This window comes from Mya arenaria, chromosome 6, assembly GCF_026914265.1.
Source record: "Mya arenaria isolate MELC-2E11 chromosome 6, ASM2691426v1".
Classification (NCBI taxonomy): domain Eukaryota; kingdom Metazoa; phylum Mollusca; class Bivalvia; order Myida; family Myidae; genus Mya; species Mya arenaria.
In genome coordinates this window covers 66,857,204-66,882,635 of record NC_069127.1, presented here as the reverse complement: position 1 = coordinate 66,882,635, position 25,432 = coordinate 66,857,204, and the positions used below count along the sequence as shown (strand labels likewise).

Sequence of the window (25,432 nt, the reverse complement as noted above, 5' to 3'; positions counted from 1 at the left end):
AATGCTTTAGAAAAAGAATAACAATACTGTTATTTTTTATAAATAACAGTATATTTTAACTATCTACTACACAATGTGGATATTGCACGGGTGATCATGTTAATGAACTTGTTAATTGTATACATCTGATAGATTTCAAAAGATAATCTGTTTGTCATGCATGCGAAGGTCTATTTTGAGTTGTAATCCTGTATAAAATAAAAACATTTGTATTGAGCAGTTATTCAATTTTTGTTGTTTAATGTCAACTGATATCTATATTTGTGTTTATATGTTCGTGTATAAATAAATCAATTTGAACTATTTAATATTGCTATCCTTCGCATGATTATTGAAATATGAGACAACAAAAACCAATCTATGTACCCTTAAGAATTAATTACGTTTGTAACACAGCTAGTTGCACAAGTCGAGGAACATTAATACTGTCAATTTAGGTTTTGTTATATAACAATTAAAACACTTATGATTCTTATTTGTTTATTATCTATGTCCCATCTATCAAATTAATGAATTCGTTGGTTATGCATATTGTTTTATGTATTAGTGAGACAATGCAATAATCTACTCTTTAAGTGATAACTCTAAATGGCCCTGAGCCAATGAAAAAATACACAGGACATCGCAGCAATAAACAAGGGATGCACAGCAGGAAATTATCGTGCCAAACATTCCTTAAACTTGGCCTTTATGATGTTTTATGAACACCGGTTCTTATCGTATGATCATCGTTTCTTGCGAATATTATTGGAAATTAATTTAACAGAATAACTAGGATCGTTTTAATAACCATGTGCCTTCAGTATCTGACTATTATAATAATAAAGTTCGTTTGAGCGTAGTCTCTCACGTAATGTAGAGCAAGCTTAATACCCTTGATATGTCTTGTTTGACGAGAATATTTATCTGTTTAAGCATCTGGATGGCTTGTAATTATGTGATTTATATCAGCATTGAAATATCTGTAATGCACATTGTAAGAAACATATCTGGCTTGGGTTCGAAAATGAAAATTTTTCACAATAATTTTAACAATGCAATCGAAATTCAACAGACAATGCATGTATAAAAAACCTATGGCGCTCTTGATAAGTGTTAACGAAGTTCAAAAGCCCACAAGGCAAAATACAGGACTTAACCTTTATAGCTATATAAACTTCAGCTTGTTGTATGAATTGTTGCAAGGTTGTGCATTAGTGGCATTGCAAAATGACTTGTTACATTGCAAAACAAAACATGGGTAAATTTCTTACCTCGATTGTTCCGTAATTCCAAGGTTCTGGCTTAGCACAACTATCTGAAATAAAACAGGAATATGATTGAGACAGTATTGATATCCTATATTGAAATGTATATAGAGAGAATGCCTTATACTTCCATGAATTATAAATTAGCTCAATGATCACATAAATAAACGTACGGCAATTTATTTTAAAACGCCAATAACTGGCTCTTGGCATATTTGTAAAATTAATTTGTGATAATGGTATGTCCTTGGAAAATGTGATATGATATTCAATAAAACTGTTTGTATAGGTAGGCCATAAAATATCAGTAGGTGGGACATTGCTGAATGTTTTGTTTTCATTATAGACGGGTCTAATATCATTTGTACAATTTAAAACAGTCGAAATTTAGTCTTGTCTACATTCAAGAGTCTTTTCCGTGCAAGACACTGCAAAACAAGAATCTCATTTACATAACATGACATCATAACATTTTTAACAAGTTTTTTTCTGATATAAGCATGAACAACTTATAATCAATTACACAATATTTCAAACATGCATGTATGTAAATAATAATACATAATTAATACAACCATAGAATGCAAACAAAAAGAGGATTTGACCTAAGAATGTTTTATCCAATATGTAATTCATTACATAGACATATTAATTGCAGAGTGTCTTCCTTTAGTTGCTAGTTTGTGTAGTAAGTGTTATTTAGTAGCAGTATTACGCATGTTTACAAATTTGACCATATTCGGTCTTCTCAGATACAACAAAGGAATACATTTTCCCCTAAATGCTGGACAAATAAGAACAAAATGAAATTCGTCTCTTATGTCATTTTTACGACAAATTATGCACTTTCGATCACTTTTTGCAATATTCGTATATCGTACTTTTTTCTATGAATAATTAACGTGAAGAATATCTAAGTTTACATAACTCATGTTGATGTCTACCATTACCTATAACTAACAACTATCAAAATTTGGTTTTAGTGCATTAAACAGTGATAATGCAGTCGACGCTCGATCCCCCTATTGCCACAAAGTAAAGGTACTTTAATCTGAGTATAAATTGTTTGATAAAATACAGAAAAAAACGCAGGGAAAAGAATTCTCAGTTGGCAATAACAAAATTAGGGTCGGTGTAAAAAATGGGGAGTTCGATTACTGAAAACCAACTTTTTTTTATGCATGTTTTATTTTCTTAAAAATGTCAAAAGCCAACTTGTCTGCTGTAAAATAGAAATTGGCAAAGCAAATCAGGTACTCTGCATACGATGAATAGCAAATATATTAAGATCAATGGCATATCATCTGTCTCTTATAAATATGCAGTCGTAAATTATGCTTTGTCATGACGTTTATGTTCACTTCATTCCAATTCTTTATCAAAATATTCTTCTGGCAGTTTAAATTTCTAGTAATTCCGTGTAATGGATGTAAATAACAGAGTAGGTACGCATTTGAATGTCAAGGCAATATAATAACCGGCTTAATAACATTCGTTATGTCACTGATGGATGAAATATTAACTGAACAGGACACTTAATGTCTTTCGTGCTATTCGATCAAGCAGAGAAATTAATATGTTCTGTTCTACTCATTAGCCTTAATTGATCATCTTACACCAGTAAAACCTTCATTTGTTGTGTTATTCTTCATTTTGGATCAAACTTCTTAATTACCTATCACATAACGAACGCGTTTAGAATTCTAAAAACAAATCTGCTGGAATTTTCATTCAAGAAAGCCAATATCCTATCCTCGCAGACACATTAATTAAAAATGAACATTAAATTTTCCAAGGAAACACAAGATACTCGAAGAATGTCGTATTTGGAGCAATACAAAACAATTTAGTCTATTTCATTGGCGTCAAAAGCAAGGCAAATATCTTATGTGGTATGTGTAGTAATTAATCAATAATTTATAATTATTTACTTGAAAATACTACAAGAAATACAATTGGAATCATCTGAAGGCAATTTTCTTGCTTTATTTGAGTGGTAATTCAATCGGTGTTGTGATTTGAGATTATCACATAGTTTTTATCACATGCTGTAACTTGTTTACGGCTTGAATAACCATCACGTATTTTGCTGTATTCTGTTTTATAGCATATTAATATAAAGCAATCAATGCTTAATTGGTAATATTCCAGCAATGCATACGTTTATTTCACATTTTGATTTCATAGACACATTCTTAAACGTATTTAACATTTTGTATTTAAAATATGCAATTCTAATTAATAAATCAGATATATTTTTTTTCATTTAAATAACGGACAAATCTATAATGAATGTAGTGCAGGATCATTCGAAAACATTCATTCGCTAGATTAGCGAAAGTACACAATTTTGCATTTTGTACGGTTTGGAAAAAGAAATAGTGACAAAGAGGTAAATAATGAACATAAATGACCGCTAACTACTGTCAACTTCGCGGAAATAAATTGCGGAAGTCTGGAGACTGAAGACAGATGTGTCATAATAAAAACAAACATTTTTCCACAGACGTATAGACCACAGTTTAGCCTGTCTTTTCAGTCTTCTTTATAGAACGTCTCTTTTACGTTTCAAAGGTTGGCAATGATTTTGTCTTAACTTTTGTTGAAATTGAATAAGCTTACGACTTTTTTAAGAATAACCATGAAGACCAAAGAGCAAAGAATCTACAAATATTCCCAATCCAATGAGAGGATCGCTATTTATGATATATCTACGTGTTTCATAACCTTCCTGACAATCTCGTCTACGGTAAACGTATGATTTCAACGCATGCATTAAAACTACCGTCACTTTGTTCTTTATAAAATGCTACACATGTTATTACAAAGCTAGACAACTCGTCAGAAAATAGTCATTAAATCTACCAGAATCATTAAACAACACAATCAATACATTGATTACTCTTATTGTCTGGCTTATTTATAAACAGAGAGCAAGACAGTTGGTCTGGTAGAGTTATTTATGGCCCTTTTGACTAAGAAGTGCAATCTCAATAAATGCCTTACTGATAATCTAAACATTTTCCGGATGATGAATAGCTAGCCTGTTACCAATTCATGAGCAATGCCGATATTTTGACATTTGTATTCTTATAGCCATGTGTCATTTGTTTGCTGTGTGTTTGGCTCTGATCAATGTGTCTTCAAACAAGATCTTAGTTGCTTTTTAGGCTTCTAGCCTTGTTCCTGTGTTTTCAACTGTTTAATTATACTTAAATTTCGAAGAGGCACGAGATAATGTAACAGCCAGAAAATGCTTATTTGGTTGATATACTTTGCTGCTGGAGTCATAAGTTATTCCAATCACGTTAGTTGTAAAAGTAGCCATAAACCGTACATTAAATCGTAATATTTTAAAATTACTTAAGACTAAGTAACTTAACTGTGTTTGATTGATGAAAAACGTTTTACATAAGAATAAGCTTATTTAGTAAGTTAATTTAACCATCTCAACTAAAGGAACATTATAAACCTTTGGAAAAAGAAGAGGTGTCTGCGACACTTATAGACAGACAGAAAGTATACAATGATACACCTGTCCAACACTACAATTTCAAACGTTTAGTTGAAGAAATGAAGGTCAGGCCCGCGTGAAGAGAAATTGTTTCTTTTAAAGAGAAATATTCGTTGGTGTACAGCAGATTTTGTTTTTTGTTGCACATAGCAGGATAGAAAGGTGAAGATGAGGGTTTGATTTATATCTCGGACACCGGATAACGTAGAGTCGTTGTATGTGGAAACAAAGGTTAATTCCACGATTTTCTCATGTTTGACCAAATGACGCTCTCAATCACCCACAGTGTTTAATATGCAAACATTGGTTTTACAATATTGATATGGACATGATGAGGATGCACTGCAGACGACAGACAACGACATCAATGGCTTACTGTGAGCGCTCGTGCTCATACGAGGTAGAAAACAAGAATGAGTGAGATGATGAAATTGACTAGAAATAAAACAAATATGTGACTTAGAGGTTTTTCTAAATTCAGCTGTGAAGTAAATCATTGAGCTGTATTTAAATCAATTCAAACATCGTTCTGCCGTTATTACTGGAACTGTAGAGCTATTTTCATTTAATAAACTCATACTTCAAGCTGAATAAAATTGTTTCAGTGCTCTTGATATTCAATTAGAGGACGCAATTGTCTCTCGCGAGATTAAAAATGTCCCTCAGGCAAAATCTCCTGTTCTTTATATTCATTTGCTCGTGTCTAACAGATCGCGTTCGATTTTAAAGGTAATACATGTATCATTTTAGTTTCTTGAGTTCTGAACTATGTAAAATGAGTTTTTACAAATACATTTTTATCAACTGTATTGTTCAATTTGTATGGTTCTAAACACGTTTGAACAACACAAAAGGACCATTCTAACTGCTGTATATCACAATATATCGATCGATTTATTACAACTGTAAAACGTTATACAATTTAAATGGGAATTTATTGAACAAGCATGTGGACAAGATAAAACCACTTGAAAGTTTTTGAAAACGTCTCATTTGTTGTACTTCTTTAAATTAAGCGTCTCATTTCTTATTTAAGACATAAATGTTTCCAAGAAAGAAAATACCGTTGCGTTTAAAACGGTTGACACAGTTAGCAACAAAGTGCTGTTCTGGTTTGTTTTATTGAAACCACTTAAACTGGTACGGAAAGACAACGGCATTTAAATAAGAAAAACTGTATCAGTCGATATTTTTGAATTTGTAAAGGTAGACGATGATATTTAAATGGCGAAAGTTATATTATATGTCTGTTTTCTTTCATAAAAACCATATTTCAGCAACTATGATCTGACAACATTTATGATCTACCTGGGCATACTCCATTTTGATAAATGCTATCAAAAATACATTAGAAACATAGGAAAATCCCCATTATCCAAAATGGACAACGGTTTTAACCTCGCATGACTTGAACAATAATTTTGCATATTATATTATAAACCTAATAAACAACAACCTACAACCCACATGTAATATCACAATACAAATACCATTAACTACAACTATTCGAAAACACAATGTACGAACTCTACATGAGCTGATAAAGTCAATGTTTTGTCCAAATTTCTAAAGCTGACCTTATATTTTTCTGTGTAACATAACACAGTTCAAGTTGCAGTATTAAAGCATAATTAAAATGTAAGACGGACATCAGTTTAAATCAAATGGACGATGCGATTTTATCGGTTATGCAGGCGGGATTCACCATTCAATAACCTACAGGACAGGTTTGATTATGTATTGTTTGAAAACAAAGCAAATACCACAAATGCCAGCACCACTTACAACCGTCAGTTCTCTGAAATCAATTTAAGAGTCTGCTAAATAATACAGATGACTCCTTTTTAATATTGTGACAGACATGAAGAAGACATTGTAGCTGGCTTATTTTGTACGCTAATTATAGAAACAAATTGGTTGTTGAAAAATTAAAAACAAACGCACAAAAAAACATTCATTCAGTGAAAGAGGGGGAGCTCTTTATGCAGTATAATAGGCTCATTTGAATTATGAGACTCTACTATGTCCGAAATTATTCAGGGCTACCATTTGTATTGACAAGCAATCATCATAGAGCCAGTTCCTTAACAGCATCATAACGAACTGCCGTTATTGTCATTAAATTCGTTGCAAAGGCTACGCATGTTATTATAAAGCCAATTAAATCGTCGGAAACCGGCCATCCAGTCTACCAGAAAACAATAAAAACAACTCAATCAAGAACATTACGACTCGATCTAAGCCGCTGGTTCATAAACAGAAAGAAAGGCAGTCGTTATTGTCAAGGCATTTATGGCCAATTATATGTCTATGAAATGCACTCTTATGCAGTGATTTATTACCTAATTACGTCTCTCATATCAGGAGTATCTCTCCTATGGTGTGTTTAGGTCATTGAACGTCAGGTTCGATATACAATGCTTTCTTGGAATTAGTCTAGGCTCTTTGTCAGTATTTAAACAAGTGAATTTCTCAAACGTTCAACATACAAATTATCAAGCTAGTATGTCCTTTGTTGACTTTCAAATGTCAGCAAAAATTAAAAAAGTATATGGGATTACTACATGCTATTTTGGTTCCGTTTAAGACAATACCATGCTTAAGTTTAATAAATAAAACAAAACATTTCCTTTTAGATTCAATACAAAGGAAACATATCACAGATTTCTTTCAAAGGAACAATGATTTTTTTGCGAAATATGTCTCATTTATGCTTGCCTGTGCACTTTTAAAGCAACGGTTTCTCAGATCAATGAGTCGTCATTCATAGTTACTTTTGGTGATCATTGGGTGCACGTTTTTGCAATAGTTCACTGAAACTATCAATTTGTTGTTTAATATTTTTTATTAATGCAATGATATAAAATAACATCCTTTGTAGTTTTTCTTTTCAGATAAGCGCACCAAATGAACGTAACATCGTTTCGGAAATGACGTCATTGAAATTGTGTCCCAGGCATAATTGATATTTTCACTGTTTGAAATATGTTTTTATACTGCCTATACAATATGTGAGTATATGCAGATAGACATAAGAACCTCTACGAATGCAAGTCACCTTGGAGGTAGGTAAGTGGGTCGCGCACGTGACATGTTGTCTGTATGTGTCGAACATCTGTGTGGCATTTTCAAATCTTCCATGCATGTCAAAGGCATAGGTCGGACACAACCACCTATTCGCATATGTGAAACACACCAGGGACGTTGTTATTGCAGGCGAAACGCCGTACGTATGTGCTAAAAAAGTTGTGCCATGCAATTTTAAAATCCCACTCTGCATGATTAAGTTTCAGCTCGGACAAGACTATCTATACTATAAGTACATACTCGTATATGCAGAATTCCAATAGGACGAACCTATAAGTGCGCCTTTCGCCTTAAAGGATTGTACGTGGATCTTGCGCGCGTGTGACTTGTGTCGGGTTATTTCAAAATCGCAACTTCCATGATATAATACAGAAGAAATGATGGACGGGCAGACAAACTGACCTTAAGGACGGACACTGGCGTAAAGGACGGACAAACGAACAGACGGTGCGACTGAAATATGCCCCATCTCAAAAAGGATATTTCAATGCATGGAAAGTCATACCAAATATCATTATATCATTTATCAAGTACTCCCAATTTAACTAATCTTGTACATTTTCCCTGAGACTCAATTAAAATTAACAAAATCGCCGTCATTCTAAACTTTAGCGATATAATCGTTTTCCAGACGAAGTCACCATTTGTCTTATTAAGCCTTTGCTGACTCATTTGCCTTGCATAATCTTATTACAGTTGTTTATTCATGTACTATTCGCTGGTTTTTCAATTTGAGTAAAATACAAGTCGGCGTATATGTTCAAAGTAAAACAGATAAATGTTTATAAAAATGTATTTACGTTGCCCTATATTTTTCTAGAGAGACAAGTGCCTGAACCACTACGAGTTATAACGTGATTGTATACGCCAATGCTACCATCTTAATAAAGGGTCGTCATTTGACATATTTGGAATATTCCCGGTTCTTTTTGTCGGTAACACATTTCTTCCTAGTTTTCAAACTATTTAATATAAAACGAATTAAACAAAGAAGTATTTTTTTTATTAGAAATGATTTGTTTTTTTTTTCGGGTTTTTATGCAGTATTTTACAAATTTCTCCAAAAGCTCTTACGCGCGTGCATTCATTGAATCGCAAACCGAACCAATGGGTTCCTACATCCTGAACCCACAAAAAAACGAAACAATCCTTACATGACTATATCATTGTCTCAATGGAGTTTAACCTTACAAAGATATGGGAATTCGCACAGAAAACACAGGACTTTAGTGTCATATCGCAAAGAGCCAAAAATATATATAAAAAAAGTCAGTATAACTGTTTTTAAGTATTTTAAGCAATTTGCAATCAAAACAGCTTTAATTGCGGGGATATGTCGTCAATAAAAATATAGTATATTATTATTTTTGTTCATAATTATACTTGTCGGAGAGTTTATCAAGTGGCATATTTTAGGAAAAGTTGTACGGAAAGTCGCTATTCCAACCAAAGTGATGTGAAAAGTGCATTAGAGCATTATCGGAGGCGGGTGATAACAAATTATTTCCTACAAGTTAAAGGGATTGTTTTTTTATGGTTTGTATGTCAAAGACGAAACATTGGCACACAAGTTAACAATTTATGTATATGAACAGTTAAGACAGCCTAGTAGTCGAAAATCAAAAAGATAAATATATTTACTTACACAACACAAGGGCCCAAACCACAATGAAAGAGTGACACAAACATATTTACACCAAATTCCACTAACAGAATACACACTCATCACAATTGTTTTACTGATAACCGAAAGAAGTACCGCATTGGGACTGTCTGTGAAACAAGAGTTCACTTGAACCCGAGTCTTACTGGGGCGTTAACCAGTTTGCATAATTATTAACACTGCTAGCTCTTAGAGGTACGATTAATTTATTCAAAGACAACTATTAGACATAGCTGGGTTAAAAAATTATATCTTCATTAGGCTTATAATAAAAGAATCATTGTACAAACTATGAGGAAAAACACAATGAAAATGAAATCAAACAATAAAGATTATATATAACTGCTGTGAAATATTGTTCGGGGTGTATCGACTAATTTACGAGTAATCTCTTATAAATGAGGCAGAATCGTCAATTAAAACGCGTTCTCAGAGATAACTTTTAATCATCAAGAAAACAATGCGCGGCCTCCGATGCTCAACGGTATTGAGAACAAAATTGTAATATCGAAAAAGGTAGATGAACCTAAGGTCAATTAAAGCTTAAGAAAAGCCTTTTTATTGCTTTAGAGTTAGAGAATAAGGATCCCACTTATGTAACTTAAAACAAAATTGGTATGTTTGTGTTATAAATGTCGTCTCAATAAATTGATATCAACATGAATGTTATCTTTAGGAAATTATTTTTTTCAAATATTAGAATACGTGTATCCTGTTAAGCCCTAAGGTAATTTATGACCCTTCGTCTAAAAATGCACTCTTAATTAAGATTTATGACGAACATATGACGGAGACTCTTTACGTTAGTAGTTCACTAACTTGTTTACCAATGACGATGAATTGACATTTGTAAACGTGTTGTTATTTTTGTACATTCTTGTACGGTCTTGTCTCTGTTTTAGTGTTCGAATGCTCTTTGTGTCTTTGAAATTAAACAAGATCTTGGTTGAATGTTAGGCTACAAGTCATGGCCTTGTAGCTTATTTATTTACTTTATTATGTAAGAGGTATAGGGTAATGTGACAGCCAGACAATGTTAATCTTATTTTGAATTGTTTGCTCCGCTGGTAATACTTTTTTCAATCCCTTAAATAGTCAAATCAGCCAAGGAACGTCTGTGAAATAATTCTAATTCTTTAGACAGACACCACATGTCATAAAATCTCCCAAGACTGATGAAGCGTTTATTTCTACGTTGTGGCTGTTTGACTTGTTCATGTAGTTCAATTCCATAATAAGTTCAACATTTAAACGTCTTATTGAATTAAGCGTCTCGATTTGAACATCATATCTCAGTCAGTCTCCCTGTACTGACTTTTGAACTAGCTGAACATAAATAGCATGCTCTGCTGAAAGTTTCATGTTCAGAATTCTAAAATAACAAATATTACTCATCCACAAATCATCAGACGTTTGTGTTTCCTCGAATGCTATATTATACAACCAGAGATCGTTTACTCCATAAATATGTCATAATTTATTTATTTCATGGTTCTTTTTATTACAGCAATAATTTAGTGTCATCATTATCATTACTACCAACATACATAACCAGTAAACAATGTTGTTACACTTTTTAGTGTAATATATTATAGTTTTCAAACTTCATTGAATTGTATTCAATATCTTGTGATTGATTTTTCTTATCTCTGAAAAGAGATAGTAATAGTTACGTGCTCAATGCATACTGTTTACCTACGACTGCCGTATGTCATGTTGAAGCAAAAAAAAGATAGTATGCATTTTGATCACGAACAAATTCAATCGATTTCATAGCATGAATACTCTTACATGAAAATGAATTACACATAAAAATAGAGCTGAATTAAAGCGTGTATGATAATGGAAGTCATACTTGAACAAGTCTGTATTTTGTTTTGTTTTAGAGGAAGCTTTATTATTTATCAAAGAGAAAAGTAGTTTATTCGGAAATTACCATTATCCCAGTTTACCTATACTTTGTCAAGAAGCACGTTGTAAGTTGCAGAACAAAAGTGCGAACAAATATCACATCTAGCATGTTCACATGGTTTAATCAACCTTCCACTAAGAGACATATTTGAACGGGTGTAATCCAATTGACCTTGACAATGACCTGAATTATACAGAGACAAACATCATGACTAGGTATCATATAAATTGAAATGTCGCAGCAAGAGTATAAACAAAAGAATCCTTATTCTTCACAATAGTTATATGAAAAACTACAGAAACAAGTCCAAACAACTCTAGCAATTACCCATATCTTTCATCATAAGAGCTTCAGTAAAAGAGTGGTGGTAACGATAAAATCGACTTGAAGTCTTATAAATTTGGTAATAAGTCGCTTTTCTAAATTCAGTTTGGAAGCAATTAAGTGATTTGTTAGTCAATGTCCTAATAACTATGAACGTTGTTTTGTCGTTATCACTGTAAATGCTATTCTCATTGAGGAATTCATACTCCAAACTTAATATAACTTGTTCATTGCTCTTAATATCCAATTAAATGACGAATTGTCCTCTCGAATGATCTAATGTTCCTTAGGCGATGTCTCCTGTACTTTAATTTACATATGCTCGTGCTAACTGTCACACACGTATTATTGCATTTTAAGTTTGAGTTCTATAATTCTTACTCTATTTTGTTCAATTTCTATAGTTCAAAAACCTTTTAATTAAAACGAAAGGTCGACTCTTATTGTTCTTTATCACAACATTAAAATCCCTTTATCACCTTTAAACAAATCTTATTTAATTTAAATAACGTGGAGTAAGATGTTATCGAATTCACATGTAGACAAGATACAACAATTCTTATTAATAAATGGTTGTTCAAAACATTCTTTGTTCTATTTTTATTCAACAGTATCTTATTTAATAATGTGTACTATAAATTCATCAATATGCCAGGAAATAATAGGGTTACAACGGTTGATAAATTACTCTCCATTTGTTTCTTTGGAAATAAGAATAAACTGGTACGGCTAGACAACGGTATTTAAATATTAGAGCGATCGCAGTCAATCGTTGCGAGTTTGTTAATATAAGCGGCGACATTTTATATCGAATGAGATAAATGATTTGTTTCTGAAATATAAAATGACAGCATTTATGGGCCACATGGGAATATTCATTTCTGATTAAGTGTATAAATAATTCAATCAAGCCCATTAGCCTAAACTGATAACAATATCTACTCTGTCAGCCTAGAACGACCTATTTTGTGTATACATTATTAAAACAAGCCCATAAGCCTAAAATGATAACAATATCTAATATGCCAGCCTAGAACGACTTATTTATATAAATACCTTCTAATCAACAATGACCTTTGATTAATGTCACAAATCAAAGGCCAACACTTACAAGCATAAACAGATATCACATGGAAGGCAGCGTACGCGTTATACATTGATACATTCCATACTGGTCATTTCAAAGTTTGTGTCAAGTTACTTTTCCTTACATTCTATATTTTAGTGGAACAGAGCGCATTTCGAGCTGCAGTATTTAAACAGGATGGCGTCATTTCCATCAAAAGAAGAAAGGAAGAAAAAGCCAAAGGAACGTTAAGATTCATCAGATTTGCAGACGGATTTTAACATATTATGACAGGGCTCCATTATCTATGGGTTGAAAACGAAGAAAATAACATATCAGCCAGTAAATTATATATGCTCACTTACAACTGTCAGTCTTTGCTGAAAATAATCCTCTGAAGTCTGCAAAAGGATTACAGACGTCTATAGCAAAAACAATATATTCATTTACATTGTTATATACATATCAATTTCAGTGCAGCCTACATTTGCTTAAGCTTACCTTAGCTTACCTTACTTAGCTTACACTAAGTCATATATTAATAGAAAAAAATGGCAGTGAAAATCATGTTGACGTATGGCAACCCCATATTCAATAATACCATTTCATGAGATTGCTATTGATCCAATCACAAAAATCATCGAACTTATCTCGAATGAAAACGTAAATATAAAACGAAAATTATGTAGTTTAATTCACAAACTTTATGAAAGGTGTCATACAGACACTTACATTTTCTCCAAAAAAGTACAGTTTAGAAACTGAAGCGAATACTGAAAATTTATAACCATGCACGATGTTGAATGTATATAAGTTATCTACAATACTAGTGTTCATCGTTGCATTGCATATTATATATAATACATTAACATTTAGAAATATGCTTCACGCGCATACAATTGATTTATTACACGTTACCTTTGTGAAAACGTGTGATATGTTTCAAAATGACAGTGATTTAGTAATGCTGCACACTTAAGAAAATCAAAATGAATTTTGTATTGATGTTATTTCCATTGTTTAAATTTTTGTACCAGAAATGTTGATAAAAAGTACATGTTCGTAATTGTGTTCCTGTCTTCTCCTAAGCTTATGGCACTTAAACATATAAATATGTTATTGTTTTGTTCAATATTGATGGCTATTGTTTGCAAAGACAAGCAGTCATTCTAGATTCAATTCCTTTACAGCAACATTAACAGCTGTCATCATTGTTATTAAACTCCTCGCAAAAGGCTGCACATGTTAAAACAACCCTCGTAAATTGTAGGGAAATTGCCATTCAGTCTACCAGGAAACAATTAAATCAACCATTATCAATAACATTAGGACTTGAATTGAAGCCGCTGGTGTATACACTTAACGAAAGGCAGTTGTTCATGTCGGGTCATTTTTAGCCAATACTATGTCTTAGATATGCGTTTTAAATTAGTGATTTACAACAAAATTGTCCCTCTCATATCTCATATAAGTCAAAACGTTATATCCCTGGTGTATTAAAGGCATTTGACGTCAGGTTCCATACAAGATAGTTCTGCAAGTTAGTCTAAATCGATTTCAAAGTCGTTTTTAATAGGCACTTTGTCAGTCACTCTTAAATATAAAAACATTCAAATTACTCATTACTCAAACTTTAAAGGAATCTTTAACTCACGTATAAATTAAGCTAGAGTGCACTTTGACGTTGGAAGCCAATATTGACATTGTCTGTCAGTTGGGTTACCAAACGCGTTCTTTTTTTGAGACATATACTTGTAAGAGAATGCAATGCATTTTTTCATTCCTTTTGAGATACAATTAAACGACACATTCAACAACAATTAGATTTAATTGGTCAAGTGATTCTTATGGAACGAGAACCCCATTAATGCTCGCCTGCGTCAAATTCATGGTTACGTGAAAGATCGTATTTCCCCTCACGCAGTCAGGGTTTGTTTCACTGATCCTTAATGGTAATACGGTGAAAATTTGCTTTAGAAATAAAACAATCCATTGATCAAACTTCTTCAGTTCAGTACCTCGCATTGGCAATGATGTGTGTTACTAGCCTTTCAAATTTATCTTAAATCATAAGATACATATTGGTGAATTTCATAGATGGAAAATACGTTCAGCAATTTTAAAAAATGTGTTCAGTTTCCGATATGTGAATTCGGTTACACTAATTCCCCGTTGTGGATAATGCATACATTGATAAGATTTATCTTTTACGTTTATTCTTTATTTAGGATTGTTGGGATAAGAGTGAGGTTAGTGCACGTAAACTGGTTTAAACCCCCAGTATATTTACATTTTATTGACCGTTCCAAAGCGGTACCTAACAATTCTTGATAAACATACCTACATTTTGATATAGTATATATGCACTGCGTTGCTTGTGGAGTTTTGTGTTATTGTTCCATGTTTCTTGTGTATGAATGTTGGTTAGTTCTTTGTCTTTGGCGTTTACCCTGTGCCATTAAAGGGGGTTAATGTTTAAACTTTTGGCTACTGAGCTTGTTTCTGTAAAAAAAAAAGTATTGCCTCTGTTTTATTTACATCAATAAATCACTAATCAAGAGATAAAACGTGGCTTTTATCGGGAACATTAATGGGGGAAAAGAAGAAAATACTAGATAACAGTAGATGTGTTTATTGAAAAAAAATATGTGCAAGGAAAATGGATGGAGTGCGAACAGATTAAAACTAATTCTTCAAAGCTACATTATTGTAATTGATTGATAATTTTTAACATGTTCATACTTTCAATAAATTTGTGTCTCAACACGAATTCATCATTAATCACTTGTTTCCAGACAACAGTTTATACTTCTTTAGAAATAGTAAGAAACTTTTATCGAAACAATTGCCACAGGCTGGTTTACGGAAAACCGAAAACAACTACCAGTACTTTTCAGGTATCCATAGAACATTTTCACAAAACAGTTTGGTTATACCAAAGAAGCAACAACAACTATCCCCGCTTTTTCAACAAACACTCCGTTTTGAGCAAATACTAGCCCAAAGAATTAAAATTAGTGAAACAAAGCATGCGCATTTGAAACGTATTCAAGGGAAGATAACCTCCAATGACAAACCAAAGAAACTGATTCAAGTTTCGACTAAGAAGAAATCAGAGTTAGACATACAACGGATAAGTAACTATCTGTGGTTGATATGGCAATCTGGCAATCATTTATTTCGCAACGTGCATTTTGCTTCCAAGTTTGGACTTAATGCGATTGATGACGTCAATAAAACCGGTAGCTGTAAACAAAGTTTTGAAAAATGTATGAAGTGGCCGTAGACAAAAGTCTATCAAATGATACTATTTTTAAAAGTGTTTTTGTTTGTCAATACCTACGCATATGACTGTATGGATAAACAAAAAAAAATCAAACCTAAAACCATGCATTTGGATTTTGGAGAAAATCAGAAACTTAAAATCCGAATGTAAACAAAGCTTTCATTTACAATGTTTCAAAACAATGCAATGCTTAAACTATTTAAGATTAATTTTACCTAGATTACTGTCTCTTATACCATTTCAAGAAGTATCAAGCAAAGATCCTATTTTCTATGTCTGTGTTGCAGAAAAACAACTGGAAGTAAACAAAAGTCAGTGTCAATTTTCCTCATTATCCGGATTGTAACAAATTGAGCGTATCGTTAACCGTATATTTGCTAACTACGGCATTCGGCCTGGTTTTCAATAGCAAGCGATTATTCCTTCTTTGAACGTTTAAATAATGTAACGAAATGAAAATCGACAATGGCAAACAAAGGGAATGGAGGTCGATTATAAGAAAAAAAATCATATTATTAATAATCGTCATATAACAGACACTGTTCATTGTGTATCAGAATGTCACTCAAATCATTTGAATTTTATTGTTAAAACCACTTGTATGAAAAAGTAATACAATCATGTTTTTAGAAGTGATTTATATAAAAAAGGATGCAATAGCCATGTGAAAATAATGATTTTACAAACATTCCACAACAATCCAGTAACATGAAAAGTAAAAGTAAGAAATAAATTGAGCATGTAGAGAGACTCAGAAAAAACAATTGTTTGGTTGATTTACCATTTTAAAGAATATTGATGTTATTAGCATTGCGCTTTAAAATATATCAGTACAAAATAGTGAGTGTTTTATCTAATACATTTTTTTCTAATACATGAAAACAATCAAGGTTAAACCGTAACAAAATTGAACACGTAAGTTAGAAACTCAAACAAAATGTAGTTTTTCAAACCAATATATGTGTATTCCGATATGTCAAGCAAGTCCCACGCCAGGCGTGTGTTCATTGAATGTGTAATGCCGAGCTACATATATATAAACACACACGGAAATTATAATATTTGAAGTAATCATTTGCTGTTGTCGTTGAACCATTTTCTTTTGTTGTTGACAGATATGTTCATTGCCATGCCTTAAAATAAATCGTGTCATAATTAATTCTCAGTTTAATGAATAGAACATTTCTTTAACTTATAACTTTTAATAATAACCCGTCAACGCACAAGACCACTTCAGTTTAATGAACATTACAACATGATATGCCGTGAATAATTGCTCCACAAACGCTTTTACAGCTCGATAGATCGTCAGAGAATGGTAATTAAGTATATCAGAAACATTTAACAATATAACCAATAACATCAAGACCTAAAAGCCGTCGATGAAACACAGCAGGCAAGTTAGTTGTTCCTTTAAATAATGAAATAAAAACTACAGGGAAAAGCATAGTAGTGGAAAATCAAAAAAAAAATAAAAATATACGGGCTAAATGCAAGGGCCCAAACGACAATGAAATAGTGACACAAACATGTTTAAACCACCCACCACTAACAGACCACACACCCAACACTATTGCATTACTGATAAGTGATGATGAAATTACCGCCTTTGGACTGTCTGTAAACAAGAGTCCACTTGAACCCGAGTCCAATTGGGGCTTTAAGCAGTTTGCATATGTATCAAAAGTGCTAGCTCTTAAGCGGTACGATTAAGTCATTCAATTATCATACATAGCTGGGTTAACAATTATATCTTCAATAACGTTATAATGAAAGAATCATTGTACAAACTAGGACGAAAAACAAAATGAAAATGAAATAATTAAAACAATAAAGATTATATACATGTATAAGTGCTGTAAAATATTCTTCGGGATGTATCGACCATTTTACGAGCAGTCTCTTATAAATGAGGCAGAATCGTCAACCAAAACACGTTCTTAGAGATAACTTTTAATCATAAAGAAAACAATGCGCGGCCTCGAATGCTCACCTAAATCGAAAACGGTATTAAGAACAAAAAAAATACCAAAAAAGGTAGATCTAAGGTCAATTACACATGAAAATAAAAATTTCATCATGGCTTTAGAGTAAGAGAATAAGGCACCACTTAGGGAACAAAACTTGTATATATGTGTTATGTGTTAGTCAATTAAAGTTGTCGCAATCAGTTGAGATCAACATGAATGTTATCTTTAAGAAAGAAATTTTCAAATATCAGAAGACGTGTATCAATGTACTCTTTATCAAGATTAATTCAAAACGAACATATACCGGAGACTCTATTCGCTAGTATTTCACTAACTTGTTAACCAATGACAATAGTTTGATATTTGTTTACGTTTTGTCATCGTGTATGGTCGTGTCTCTATTTTAGTGTGTGTATGCCCTTTGATACTTTGCAATTAAACACGATCTTGGTTGATTATAAGGCTACAAGTCTTGGCCTTGTAGTTCATTTTCCTTACTTAATTTTGTAAGAGGTACAAGGTAATCTGACAGCCAGACAATGTTATCTTGTGTAGAATTGTTTGCTCCGCTGGTAAAAACTTCTTTCAATCCCTTTTATAGTCAAATCAGCCAAGTAACGTCTGTGCAATGGTTCTAATTCTTCAGACAGACACCATATGTCATAACATCCCAAGATGAGTGAAGCGTTGATTTCCACTTTGTGGCGGTTTGACTTGTACGCGAAAATCGATTCCATTATAAGTTCAACATTTAATCATCAAATTGTATTGAGCGTCTCGGTTTGAACATCATATTGAATTACGCGTCCCCATTTGAACATTACACTGAATTATGAGCGTCCCCCTGTACTGACTTTTAAATTTGCTGAACGTAAATAGCATGCTCTACTGAAAGTTATATGTTCAGAATTCTAAAATTACAAATATTACTCATCACAAATCATAAGACATTTTTGTTTCCTCGAAAGTATTATACAACCAGAGATAGTTTACTCCATAGATATGTCACAATATTTTATCGTTCATTTTAGTACAGGAATATTGTACTGGCATTTTTATGGTAAACATGGGTTTGAGTATAAATATTTGCAGTCATACTATTTGTCCAAAAATGATACTGTAAATTTCATTTGGAACTCAGGATAAATTACATTACCAATTAGTTACCATCCCAAGTGATACATAATTATCATTACTATCAACAGGAACATTAAACATTAGTGGGATACATTATATTTTTCAAACTCCCATGCAATGTATTCAACACATTGTGATAGATCGTTCTCATTTCTGTCAAGTGACAATAATAGGTACATGCGCAACGCATGCGGTTTCCCCCCGAAGAGCATTTGTACTCTTGCGTAAAAATAAATTACACATAACAAATCATAGCTGAATTATTTGATATATGATAATGACAGTCATACTTTAAACGAGGCTGTACATTTTATTTTAAAAGGATGCTTCATTTGACAAAGAGAGCCGGGTTATTTTCGGAAATTACCATCATCACATTTACCTACATTTTATTGGGATGCTCGTTCTAAGCTACAATATTTATGCAAAAAGCTACAGAAACAAGCTCAATAGCAAAACGTTTAAACATAAACCCGGTTTACAGGACGAAAGTGCGAACAAATTGGCCTATAACATGTTCATATGGATTCATAAATCTTTGACCAAGTGATGTATTTGAACGGGTGTAATCCAACCCTGACCTTGACAATGACCAAAATTTTGCAGAGACAAACATCATGACCAAGTATCCTATACATTAAAGGAGGTGTGGCAGCAAGGCTAAAAAAAGAGTCCTTTTTCATGACCAAACGACTCTCGCAATTACCCATGTGTGCTCATATGAGCTACACTACAAGAGTGGCGGTAACGATGTTATCGACTTCATAGAAATTTGGCAAAGCGCTTTTCTATAGTTTGAAAGCAATAATCTGATATGTTTGTCCTTGCCCTAATACCTATGAACATTGTTTGGTCTTTATCACTGGATATGCTATTTTCCTTGAGAAACTTATGCTCAAAAATTTAATATAACTTGTTCATTGCACTTGGTATTCAATTAAAGGTCAAAGTGTTCGCTGAATGGTCTCTCGAGTGATTAAATATTTCTCACACGAGGTTTCTTGTACTTTAATTTATATTTGCTCGTGTTAACTATATCACGGTAACTTGTTAAAGGTCACACACGTATTATTACATTTCTATTTTGAGTTCCATTCTTCTTAAACTGAGTTCTTCAAGAAAGATTCATAAAATGAGACTAGGACAAGAAAGTAGCAAAACTATTTTGTTCAGTTTTTATTGTTCAAAAACTTTAAAACTAAAAACTAAAGGATAAGTCTTAAAGTTTTTTATCAGAATATAAAAATTGCTTCAACAAAATCTAAAACAAAAACATTATTTTATTCTTTGAAATAATAGATAATCGAATATACATGAAGACAAGATAAAACAATACTGAAATATATTTAAAATCGAACGCGATAGATGTCCGTTTTTATTTCTCAAATATAAACTGACAGCATTTATGAGCCACATGGAAATATTCCATTATCAGTAGTGTATACATAATTAAAACAAGCCCATAAGCCTAAAATGATAACAATATCTACTGTGTCAGCCTCGAACGACTTATTTACATAAAGAACTTCTAATAACAATGACCTTTGCTTAATGTCACAAAACAAAGGCCAACACTTACAAGCATAAACAGACATCACATGGAAGGCAGCGTACGCGCTTTACATTAAAACATCCCATACTGGTCATTTCAAAGTCTGTATCAAGTAACATTTCCTTACATTTATCAGATTTTCAAACGGGTTTCAACATGTCATGACCTACAAGATTCCATTATTTATCATTTGAAAACGAAGCCCATACCATATAAGCCAGTAAAATACATATGAACACTTACAACTGTCAGACTTCGCTGAAAATAATCTTCCGTAGTCTGCAGAAGGATAACAGCATATACAATATCTTTTTGTCATTCTGATAGACATGTTGATTTTAGTGCAACTTACCTTTGCTTACAACCGTCTGTCTATTAATAGAAACAAATGGTCAGTGCACATCATCTTAAAGTTGACGTATGGCAACCCTATATTCAACGATAATATTCTAAAAGTTAAAATAAACAAAACATTCAAATTAATGAGTTGATAAACCTTTCGCGTTAATACCATTGATTCATTACACGTTATAATTACCCACATGCAAACATGTGATATGTTTCAAAATGATTTTTATTTAGAACTGATACAACCTCAAACCTCAAACGAGTGCAAACGGGTTCTTCTTCTTCTTCTTCGCTTATTTTAACTAGAAGTGACACTTATATGCTATTCCTCTTTATTTATGGCCACCATTTGCAATGACAAGCAATCATATTAGATGCAGTTCATTTACAGCAACATTAACAGCTGTCATCATTAAACTCCTCGCAAAAGGCTGCACATGCTATAACAAATTTCGTCAAATTGTAGGAGAATTGCCATCCAGTCTACCAGTAGACAATAAAAACAACCCAATCAATAGCATTAGGACTTGAACTGAAGCCGCTGGTGTATAAACATTACGAAAGGCAGTTGTTCTTGTCAAGTCATTTATAGCCAATTCTATGTTTAAGATATGCGTTTTATCAGTCATAATTACCAAATTATCTCTCTTATATTTCATATCAGCTTAAGGCATTGGACGTCAGGTTCGATATAAGATGGTTAAATCTAATGAAATGTCGTCTTTAAAAGGCACTTTGTCAGTACTTTTAAATATTAAAGACAGTGAATTACTCAAACTAAGTAAAGCTCAACATACGTATGTTAAAAGCCGGTGAGAACTTTGTTTTTGAAATGTAAACATGAATGGACATTGTCTTTCAGTTGGGAAACCAAACATTGTCTTTCAGTTGGGAAACCAAACCCTTTCCCCTTTCTTTTCAAGACATTAACTTGTAAGAGAGTGCAATGAACTTCTTCATTTCTTTGGAGATTCAATTTAACGACGCATTCAACAACAAATTGTTTAAATTGAACGAGTGATTGTTATGTTACGAGAAACCCATTAATGCTTGCCTGCGTCAAGTTTACGGCTACTTTGAAGATCTTATTTCCCCTCACGGAGTTTGTTTGTTTCACCGATCCTTAAAGGTAATACGGTGTATTTTGCCTGAGAAATATAACAAATCGTTGATCAAACTAATTCAATTCGGTACCTTGCGTTGGCAATTATGTTTTATTAGCTTTAACTAGCTTTTCAAATTTATCTGAATGCATAAGTTACATATTTGCGAATATCAGAGATGAAACATACGTTGAACAAGAAACACTATGTTCAGTTTTCGATATGTGAATTCGGAATGCACTAAATCAACTTTGTTCAAAGATGTAAAGTCTTCCCTCTGTTTTTATTTACATCAATAAATCACTTATCAAGAGATAGAACGCGGCTTTTATCGGGACCATTGCATGGGAAAAAGAGGAAACTACTAGATAACAGTAGATCTGTCTATTGAAGAATTTTATGTACAAGTAAACTGTATGTAATATAAATAGATAAAAACTTATTGTGCACAGATGTATTCTTGTAATTAATTAATAGTCCTTAACATGTTTATACATTTAATAAATTTGTGTCTCTTAACGAATTAATCAGAAACCATATTTTTCAATAAAGAATTGGTACTTCTTCATAAATAGTAGGAAACCGTTATCGAAACAACTACGACGGGCTGAGTTACGTTAAACTTAAAATAAATACTCATACTTTTCAGATACTCATAGTGCAGATGCAAATGCTTGGTAATACCAACAACAGGAACTATCCCTGCCTTTTTAACAAACACTTCGTTTTGAGATATTAATTTCGTGTTGTGTTAGTCCCGAGAATTTACATTGGCGCAACAAAGCATGCGCAGTTAAACGTACGCAAGGGAAGATAACCTTGTTTTTTCACATGACAAACCAAAGAAACTCGACTGAGAAGAGACCAGAGTTAAACATATAACGGATAAGTGATATTTATGTTTGATATGGCAAGCATTTATTTCGAAACTGGATTTTGCTTCTATATTCAACATTTGCTGCCATATTTGCTTATACTTAGCGTAGTAAAATCTAAGCACACATTGATCAATTTGAGGTTAATACACGTCAACATATTTAGTTTTGTTTTAAATGAAAATCCATTTACATCGTAGTTGAGTATATCTAATGACGTCATCATTTATTCCAATGAAACCTTGCAATTTCACAGACGTCATTTGACCAGCGATACACTTGGTTTCCAATATAATATATTCCAATCGTTATTATTTCAATTTAATACGATTCAAACAAACAAAAATACATTTTAAATGAATTGATTCGACCTATTCGTGGTTACATGCAATAGAAATGATCAGGCCCATTTTTACAAATTGTACAAAAAGCGCTTAAGCGCAAGAATAAATACTGCATAAACGCACGAAAAATAACAATAAACCCTTCGAAGATTTTATCGTTTCCTAAAAGAATTGAGACCGCAAAAATATATTGAAATTTGCAGGGAATCTACGCAATGTTTTGAGCAGAAAAATCATGTGACCAAAAGAAAATATTCCTTAAGGTATTAAACCCTCATTCATGTGCATTGTTGAGGCCTGGTGAGACCAAATTATTTTTGGTATCACTTAAATGGCTTTGTTTGCAGAAAAAAGAAAATGTAGAACACTATAATTCTAAGATTTTGACATCAAGCTTTAAACAATATAGAAAAGTTGTAAGAAAGGCATCATTTCCATTATATTGACGTGGATAGTTCGTTAGATATACAGGAGGTTGATCAAACAAATGCAAACCTACTATACAAGCACAATTACACAGGCTTGAATTATTTGTGGTTTTAAAACAAGAAACAAAGGCACGTAAGTAGATTCTAAATGCCTAAGATCACTCACGACTGTCAAACTGCTGAAAACATTTCACCGGGGTCGGAAAATACAGAACAGAGATGTTTTAAGATCATAAAATTCGTCTTTGCATCACAAACGGAAATATAGCCTGCAAGTTTGGTACGCATATTTATCTTACGTTGAAATATAAAAGGGATGTTCGTAGACAGTATTTGTATATTCAAAGACTCACCTATTTTAAGAAAAAAGCTTCTTAAGATATAACCGTATTGTATTCTAGTACGGTTTGATAAACATTGATTACGAGCCCAAGAACGAAAATTGTTTCACGCAGGTCAATCGATCTGTCTGTTTAAATTGATACTATATGCATATATATACACATTTCCAATGCTCCGAACAGATTGCTTGTCATGAGATTTGCATTGCTAATAAACGATACACTGTTTAGGACCTTCATCATAACAAGTCAACGCAAAACAACAAAGTTACGAAATTTTTCGTTTACATAAATATAACAATATAACATGCCATGAATAATCGTTTCACAAAACGCTTCTTGATATATTGTCTGAGCTCATCATATCGTAAAAAAACGGTAATTACGTATACCAGAAACAACGAGCAACAGCAAAAGCAATTGCATTATAACTCTAATTGTCCCTGATTGTCGCCGTTGACAAGCAGAAAGCTAGGCTTGAACTTGTCAAGTCGTGTAGTGTCTATTTTATTTTCAAGAAATTTACACTAATTCAGTAATTTCGCTAGTGGAACCGAGTCTGAGAGGAAGGAGTGCATCCGGCCAGCTCTACCCGCAGATTGTTGACGTGAACTTTTCAAGTCAATATATAAGAATAAATACGCATACATTACATTAACTTTCTCCAGATTAGACATGCCTTATATTGCTTCCGTAACGTGCGCTCCGGCTAACATTAAATGCTAGATCCGATCCTAAATTTTTCATCAAATTATTTCTGGCTTTATTGAGTACAAAACGTAGTAGCTCTTCTCCCATTAGTTTTTAGGTTCAGTCAATATACCAAGAAGATTCTATAAGAGCATCAAAAAACGTGACAGCTCTTTTGAGTAGCACTCAATATTCTGACACTTCAAAATGTAATTACTTGACTCATTTTAGAAAGCGATTTTTATCAAACATTGAGGCTTACATGATTGATATATGTAAATAAATACTGTAAACTTGAAAGTAAAGTAAAGAAAAACTCTGTTCTTCTGACGGAAATCCAGAGCAATATACATTGCCAATTCTATAAATGTTAATAATTTGGTTTCGGCTTTAATAATTAAAACACAAGCCACGTAAATCTGTTTTCATTACACGAGTTAAATTTGTGAAAAGAGAATCCCATATCAATTCAAATTAGTAGGGAAGACACAGTGGGTGATATATGCAATTTTGCGCATTTCCGAGAAAGGGGGCTGATCTTTAAA

The 25,432-nt window shown here is 32.7% G+C and overlaps 1 protein-coding gene across 2 annotated transcripts in view; it reads right to left on the bottom strand.

The window, feature by feature from the left end:
* Positions 1–25,432, bottom strand: part of LOC128238976 (suppressor of lurcher protein 1-like) — a 400,352-nt gene that overhangs the window by 313,022 nt on the left and 61,898 nt on the right. For both annotated transcript variants that reach the window (XM_052955354.1, XM_052955355.1), the window contains exon 2: positions 1,254–1,297. The gene's annotated coding sequence lies outside the window, so the exon portion shown is untranslated. The remainder of the gene's footprint in view (positions 1–1,253; positions 1,298–25,432) is intronic.